This window comes from Dipodomys merriami, unplaced genomic scaffold (assembly GCF_024711535.1).
Source record: "Dipodomys merriami isolate MVZ:Mamm:240054 unplaced genomic scaffold, mDipMer1.0.p SCAF_876, whole genome shotgun sequence".
NCBI lineage: Eukaryota > Metazoa > Chordata > Mammalia > Rodentia > Heteromyidae > Dipodomys > Dipodomys merriami.
In genome coordinates this window covers 285441-294096 of record NW_027206486.1, presented here as the reverse complement: position 1 = coordinate 294096, position 8656 = coordinate 285441, and the positions used below count along the sequence as shown (strand labels likewise).

Below are 8656 nucleotides of genomic sequence, written 5' to 3'. Positions count from 1 at the left end.
TAATAAGAAATAATTTTAATTTACCTGTTGAAATGAGTAGTACAGAAACTAAAATATTTCTGGTGCTTGTCTGAAAAAGTATATTTTAAAATATTCTATATTCTATGTTTGCATAATGTTCATAATTTATTTTCTCCTAGATATACATTGAATTCTATATTATTGTATAATATATACGTTCATTAATGTGTCCTTTCCGATTGTATTCCATATAGAAACAGTTTGATTCCTTTTTTTCTAGGTCTTAATATTATTTTTCTTTGGGATAAAATGACAATGTTGTCTAATTTGAAAAGTTTTGTAAAGTTTATGCTATGTAAACGCCTTTCTGAGGTGATTTAATACACTGATGTCAAACTAAATTTAATTATATGAATTACGTGTATTGTTACACTTGTAATTTTGTAATCAACTTTTTAATCACTTTTTTTCATTTCTTGCATCTGAAGAATGAAAAATTTGGAATACTTCTCAAATTTTCATATTATCCTTGTGCAAGTGCCATGTTAATCTCTGTGTTGTAATTTGAGTATACGTGCTGCTGAAGCATGTAGTATCCTCTAAATTTAATAGTTAATGCTGCAATCTTTATACAGGCTTATATCTATGGGTGCCTACTTGTAACAAGGAAACCTTATTGTTCCTAACAATGCTATCGATCTTATTTCCCTAAAATTCTGTGAATATTGGAAAAAATTATATTGATCAGTCGATTGCTCACATTTCCAAACTATTTTTGCCAATGAATACTTAAGTCTTTTTATTTGGAATTTGATCATACTCTCTATTATTTATAGTTAGGTCCAAAGGTGATGGCTTTTTCAAGTACTTATTTGTCCAGCTTTGTGGACCTAATGGATTCAAACTAAGCGTTGCTTAAGCGCTACTTCTAAACTTCTTCAGCTGACATTTTCCCAAATGAGGTGTTACTGGAACAAATGTCTACCTGAGCCTTTACCCTTCTTCCATGTGGGAACAGACCAACCAGAATACCTTACCCTGACAGCAAAGATTTTCTTACTAGAACAAAACTAATCTTGGTTACAAGGGATCATAGAGAGATGAACAGTTCAAACAGAACTGTTCAGACAAGAAGGTATTTTATCAAAATATAATTGTTTATTATACCTTCCATTTAAAAGTAGCTAAAGCCAAGAAGTGAAAAAATTGTTCTTATGCATGATTACTTAATGTCCTGGCCTGTCTGTAAGTTCCTGGCAGGAACTTACACTACTACCTTTTTATCACCAAATATTTTCATAGTTGCAGGAGAAGTGCATATGTTTCTCCTCGTTATTAGGCATTAAATTGATAATGTTTTAATCACAGTGTTTCCTCTTGCCTCCATGCTGTAAATCTACAAATGATAAAGCTTTAGATCTAATTCTATCAAACACTGAAGTAGAGATAATGGAATCATACTTTAAAACAGAGTTGCCTTTGATACAGTAACTACAACAGAAGAATACACAACGTGTGTCTTTTAATCATATTATATATAGTTATATGTGCTGATTTTATATTTCACACAATGAAACTTACTAGAATTAGTTGATAATTTGACAAATAAATTGATATTTATTTACTCCAATAAACAGAATTGGAATATAAATATTTAGGTTTCAAATATGTATTAGACTAGAAAACGTATCAATGCAATCTTTTTAGTATAAACTTGTGATACATTATAACTCTTCTTGGTCTTCCGAATCCACATGATAAAAAACAATGTTTTCCTCTAATCTGTAATGGATATTACTCTGCTGCTCTGTTTATTGTTTTAACTCGCTTGTCCCAAACTGTTTTTATCCATATTTCTGAAGCATTCTTACTGATTATGCCCAAATTTTGCTAAGATGTCTAAAAAATATTATTCTTCTGCAGTACCCATGGATCCTAGGATCCCAACGCCCCTTTACCTGCATCATCAGATAACAGGGGCAAGACTTTTCACCAAGGCCCATGCAATATATCAACGCAAAGTAATTGAAGACCCATCTCAATTATGCATTTCCTATATTTCAGGGCCCCAATTCCTTGAGATGCAGGAATTAGCAGTAAGCAATTGTGAAATGCAAGGCAAATTAAAATGAAGGATGAGATCACAAAATTTGAGAGAAAGTACTGTAATTCAAACATTCAACTTACAGATGACCAGCCCATATGAGTGAACAAGTTCACAAATTGTCATAAGATTATTTTTAATACCCCTCACCTATGATTAACGAAAGATTTTATTCCAACATAAGTGGGCCAAAAAATAGTTCCTAGAAAGATAGATCTATAATTGGTCTACGAAAGCCCGAAAACTTGACTTAGAGGTCAAATGTAATTCAGAAAATCATTTGAAGCACTAAGAAGTGCTTCAAAACACTGGGACTTCAGTACAACATGGTTCTGTGGTATAAAAATGTCACTCTCAAACCAATGATAATCTACATATAATCTCCTGAAAGTATATTCCTTTTCAAATAAACTTTTAAAAATCACTTTCGCCCTTACTTCATTGCTGGTGGGAATGTAAACTTGTTTAACCACTTTGGAAAGCAGTATGGAGGTTCCTCAAAAGACTTCACATAGATCTCCCCTATGACCCAGCAATCCCACTTTTGGGCATTTACCCAAATGTTTACAAACAAGACCACACTAAAGCTACCAGCACAACAATGTTTATTGCAGCATTATTTACCATAGCTAAGATATGGAACCGACCCAGATGTCCCTCAGTAGATGAATGGATCAAGAAAATGTGGTATATATACACAATGGAATTCTATGCCTCCATCAGAAAGAATGACATTGCCCCATTTGTTAGGAAATGGAAAAACTTGGAAAAAATTAAGTGAAGGAAGCCAGGCCCAAAGAAACATAGGTCTCATGGTTTCCCTTATTTGCAATATCTAGTATATGTATGAGTCAAGCGGAAAAGGTCAGATAATGTGAGGTCAGGAAAATGAACCCTTAAATATGTATTTTAATGTTTTTTTCTTTCATGCATGTGTTTCTAATGCATTTATAAGATTATCTCTTTGTTGCTTTGTATGTCCCTCCCCCACAGTATAACCTCTGCTTTCACTATATTTGATGTCAGTATAACTTTTGGAGGAGATGGGGAAAAAACAGTGTTTAAGGATACAGGTGGACCTCTTGCAACAGTGAGAATTACAAGTTGTCATGTCCAAAACGAGCTTTACAACGTCGGTGCGGGGGGGGGGGCGAGTGGGGGGAAGGAGAAGGATTGGGATTGCGGGGGAGGGGGGAGGCTGGGAAGGGATGTGAAGGGTAAACCAAAGGAGGAGGCTGCAATGCTTGGTAAGAAATGTACGCATTATCCTGCCCATGTAATTGTAACCCCTCTGTACAGTATGTTCACAAATAAAATAAAATTAAATTAAAAAAAATCACTTTCGCCAAAATAACATTTGACAAGTTGATGATACTTAGTGACATTACAAGTTTTTCAAGTGTAGGGAGCAAGTACAATAGAGTTGAATTATTTACACAGCACTAATGCCAAACATGTTCAACCATTCATTAAAGTGTAGAAATAGTACCACCCACAATTTGTGTTTTTCAGTATGGGCCTTTCAGAAATGTGTTTAATATGTCAGCCTCCTAAATTTCAAACCCAAACCTTAGCTAATAAATTTCATCATTTAATAAGGTACATTTTAAACAATCACAAATAGTTGCCTCATCATATGTTATTTTATGTTTTCCCTCTGTCTAACATAGTAAGAAATATGACTTTATGTCTTGAATATGGGTACTAATCAGAGATATGACAAACATAATATCTGTCTTCTATTTCTATCATATTCCTATCTAGGAATAAATTATAATGTTCTTCTTTTTCCAAAACTTATAGGTAGTAGAAAATATTATTCCATGTAAAATAAAAGAATCACACGATTGTACAAAGCCATTTATAAAAATGCATAGTTAGGAATACATTCTAAGCCATTTTTTAACTTTCTTTTTGACTAAAGATTAATCTTTCAAACGGTTGAGAAAAAATCATGTTTAGGTGCTTCCCGTCTCCAGTCTTGCAAATTGTTGCTGCAGATGAATGAATTATGGAAATATAAGCTGACATCATTTCAAGAATATGCAGGATTGAAACTCCATGGAATGTATATAAACCTTTCAAAGTATTAATAGACAGTTTAACAGAATGACTATCAGAAGTTGAAACCAAAGAGGAATTATAGTAAAGACATAGAGGGGCTGGGAAGGTGGCTCAGTGGTAGAGTGCTTGCCTTGCATGCATGAGGCCCTGGGTTCGATTCCTCAGCACCACATAAGCAGAAAAAGCTGGAAGTGGTGCTGTGGCTCAAGTGGTAGAGTGCTAGCCTTGAGCTGAAGAGCTGAGGGACAGCACCCAGGCCCAGAGTTCAGGCCCCATGACTGGCAAAAAAAAAAAAAAAAGACATAGAATGAATGAAAAAAGAACAAGGAGCAAATACAGCTAGAATACTGAATGTACACATATGATGAAGGAAGTGGTAAATTGGAAATAAATCTTGGAGAAAGGGTCGTTTGAGAATGATAGAAGGAGTGACTCTGATCTAGGAGCATTGGACAATTAGATGGATATATTTAATTGTAACACAATTGCACAAACTTTTAAAATTCAGTTAAAAACACATCTAGAAACAAAAACACACAAAAATCACAACCAAACAGCAATCTCTAGAGAGTATGAATATGACCACTCAAAATTTTAATCAGTTAATGAAGGGCAGTCTTGGGAAAAGCAAACAAAGCTGTTCAAAGAGGGAAGTTTGGAATAGGGGAGAATTTTCAACAGAATTAAATAGATTAAGGTTATAAATCACCTATATCTGCTGCATACAGTATCTTACTTCTACGAGATTTCTGTCTGAACTGGATAATCCAGTCCTGAGAAACACTTGGTAACTTGTGAGGTAGAATGGAAGAAACAAGATCAAGAACGCATTACTCCACTGGAGAGAAAATGATCCTCTATATTTTCTCTAATCTCTCTTCACTACTCTTTCTTCATACTTTTAAGTCAATTGATTTTCAATTATATTTTTCCTTCTTTCTTCTGGCAAAGTAATTGGTCAAAGTAATTTCATTAAATATTATTTGCCATTTTCTTCTTTCATGCTGTTTAATTGGCCAAGTGAGTCCATAAAACTTCCCTCTTGTATTTGTTTGCCATGAAACAACATCTATGTTAATAAGGAGAAATCTAATGTAAAACTTTGTATCCAGAAAACAGTCCAAGATGCTGTGATCACAAATATTTGGCTATATATTTTTTTCTTTTTCCTTGAAAGACTTCTTGTGTCTAAAGTGCCCACAAAAATAAGTACTCCATCACTTGTTGGTTCAATCAGAATTGTCTAACATCAAAGATATATTTTGCTAAGAAGATGCTTAGAGGAAACCAAAAAATACTGCACTTTTTAATCTTCTCTCTTAAGATTCTCCTTAGATACCATATCAGGAACAGTGAAGTTATTCCATGCAAAATTATTTTAATAGATTATTTTTCTCTTGGTCTTGCATTTGTTCACCAAGGTGTATGGAGGAGAATAGAGTTAAATCACCCATACCTTGGAAGAAAGTGTCTGTTACAAAAGGAAAATGCTTCTATGTCCTACTTCTATGTCCTACTCTTAGCTCTTGCCAGAGTTCCAATTAATCACAGCTTCTTGGCTTCCAGTCTAGTGAAGCTGAAGGACCATACGGGCTCCACCACTGCTACATCTTCATTATTTCTCTTTTAAAACTCTTCAAGTTGCCTCATTTGGATGTGGAATGTATTTTCATGTCTTCATTCAATCAGTTCTGCATTGTAGTGAGCCAAATGGGCTCTGTAAAATCACTTTAGGGAGAAAAAATACTAACACAATTTACATCAAAAAGTTTTGGCCTCCCTTCACTGCTGAAGTCAATACGCTTAGCTAAGGCTTCTAAGAAAAATTTTATTATTAATATTTCCATTTTTTCAATTCTTTTCTGAACTTTTTGGCATATGTAATAAAAGAAGTCTAGACTACCTCATATTAATAAGAATATTATTTTTTGTGAGCCACTTAGAAATGTGAAATCATTGGTTTGAAGTATCCAATCAAATTTTTTTCTGTGTTTCACTGCTTCACGTCCAAAGACATTGTGGAAAGTGTTATAAACAGAAATGTGTAATCCCAACACCTTCTTTCATTGTGGAGGGCACTTTCTCCCTAAATATTTTGACTCAAATTATCTTTTTCAGAGAATTACTATTTGGTAATTGAAGGTACATTGACAAATTTTGATGCCTTATTTTTTAAAGAACTTTTAATTTAAATTCCAATACAACCTTCTTTCAAACAGTGAGAATATAGTTCCTGGGTAAGGACAATTCCATGGGAACCTACAGGATTTACAGCAAGGTTTCTGAGGTTTGTTTGTTTAGTTTCAAAAAGAGCCATCTTCATCCATATTGCTCCCTCTCTACTAAGTCTCCTTGGATTTCTTTGCATGAGAGCCTATTCTTCCAGGCAATTTTAAATTTTCTTAATAGGCTAAGTTATTAAAAATTTTGAACTATTGAATTTTACCTGTCATAAATTTGAAACTGTTGAAAATCCTTTATCAGAACCGCAAATTCACTAATCCTAATTCCACCTTTACCATCAAAATGTTAACATGCTGTTTTCATGATATAGTAACCATGCAGCTATTATTTTCCAGTGGCTTTGTTATGCATATATTTAACCATATTAGCTGATGCTAAGCAAAATGAATTCCAAGATATGGAACCAGATTTTTTTTTCATTTGTGGTTGTTGTTTTTGATGAACTATGTGATTTCTGTTTTCTTTGGGGTTTTCCCCTATGGTTTATCCCTGCTGTATGGTGAAACAATGGTGAGACAAAGGAAAAAAGGCAAACCAATGCAATAGCAATACTCACAAGACAATATGTTGGAAATGTATTTTACAACTTGTGAGGGGTGAAGGGGTGAAGGAAAACTGTGAGAAAAATGAGGGAGGGGTAACAAGATTGAAATGTTTTTTATTCACTACCTTACAGTTAGTGTAAAGTCACTGTACATCAATTTGATAATAAAATTGAAAAAATAAGCTGTGTAAAATGTAATTTTACTTTATTGGCACAGTAAATATTATTCTTTATGTAGTAACATTTTAAAAATCAATAATATTTGGCTTCTAATTTGAATTAATTACCCCTTATTTATCAGAGGTTCATCAACTTGAATGTTATCCAACTAGACACTATTTTCACAATATACTTGCCAAATTTTTCAAAAAAGAATAAAGTTATTACTTTCTCATTCTAAAACATAAAACAGGGTCTGGGAAGATGGCTCAGTGGTAGAGCGCTTGCCTTGCATGCCTGAGGCCCTGGGTTCGATTTCTCAGCACCACATAAGCAAAAAGAAAAAAGCCAGAAGCTCAAGTGGTAGAGCGCTAGCCTTGAGCTGAAGAGCTGAGGGACAGCGCCCAGGCCCAGAGTTCAGGCCCCACGACCGGACCTAGTTTAATACTATGGAAACCCATAATTTTAAAAGTAAGTAAGTTTTTAAGAGGACAGAATAAATGTGTTCTTCAAAATTCCTATGACTAACAACTATTCATTTTTAAATTCTCAACATTCCTAAGAGATTCAAAACAGTACCTGTTTGCATGTTAATTAATTCTGCAATAGATGCAGTTTCCAATGGGGTGTCCAGATTGAGAAGTAAACAGAAAAATAGCCACATTCTTGTAGAGGATAAAACTGTGAAGCATGTGTAATAATTAATTCTTCAAGAGTAAGCAATTGTTTATAAGAGTAAGCTATTATGTCTATGACCATCAATCCCAAGATTTATGTCATAAAGTCATCCTAGCCCAACAGTTTCCAACTTGTAAGGGACACCTTAAAATTCCTTAATTCACATTATGAATACCTTATCTCTATTTTGAAAAAATACTACACCTCTGCTAATGTGACACCCTCCTTGTTCTGAAAAGAACACCACAATAAACTGAGCTGCATCATTTTTCCTCCACTGGTATTCTTGAGATCAGAACACTTGCAAATATTATTTATATTTAGACTTTTTAACTATCATAGATATTCAGTATGCTAAGATAGGAAAATTATGATTCAAAGCCCACCCAGGCAGGAAGGTTTCTTAGAATCTTATCTCCAAAAAACTTCTCTGCAAAAGCCAGACTCAAGTGGCACTGAGGTTGAAGTGGTAGGGCTTGACCCTTGAGCATAAACAGGATCAGAGACCCTGTCCATGCCAAGAGTTCAAGTTCTAGGATGAACCAATAAAAACAAACTGAAAAATACCCCAAACCTAGCATTTTTCTCCATGTATACAGAGGCACGTAAATAAGGAAATGGCTTCCTGTGGTACATATAGGTAGAAGAAAGAAGATGTCACACAATTACTCTCTTCATACCATATTAAACCAAACCTTTAAAAATTGGTTTTTCTAAATGTATAAATTAATGTCATCCATTTTTGGCAACTCTGTCTAGATTATTCATATTAACATGGTATACGTTAACTCTGCGAATTATCTATTAACTATGTTCTAATTATAACTGTCGTGAAAGAATATCTAGGCAAATAGAATGCCAGAATTATTTGTGAATTTTTCAATTAATCCCTCTACTTTGAA

General features: G+C 34.0%; 1 pseudogene; it reads right to left on the bottom strand.

Moving 5' to 3' along the window:
• Positions 1 to 453: 453 nt before the first annotated feature.
• Positions 454 to 550, bottom strand: LOC138820392 (U6 spliceosomal RNA; annotated as a pseudogene).
• Between the last annotated feature and the right edge of the window lie 8106 nt (positions 551 to 8656).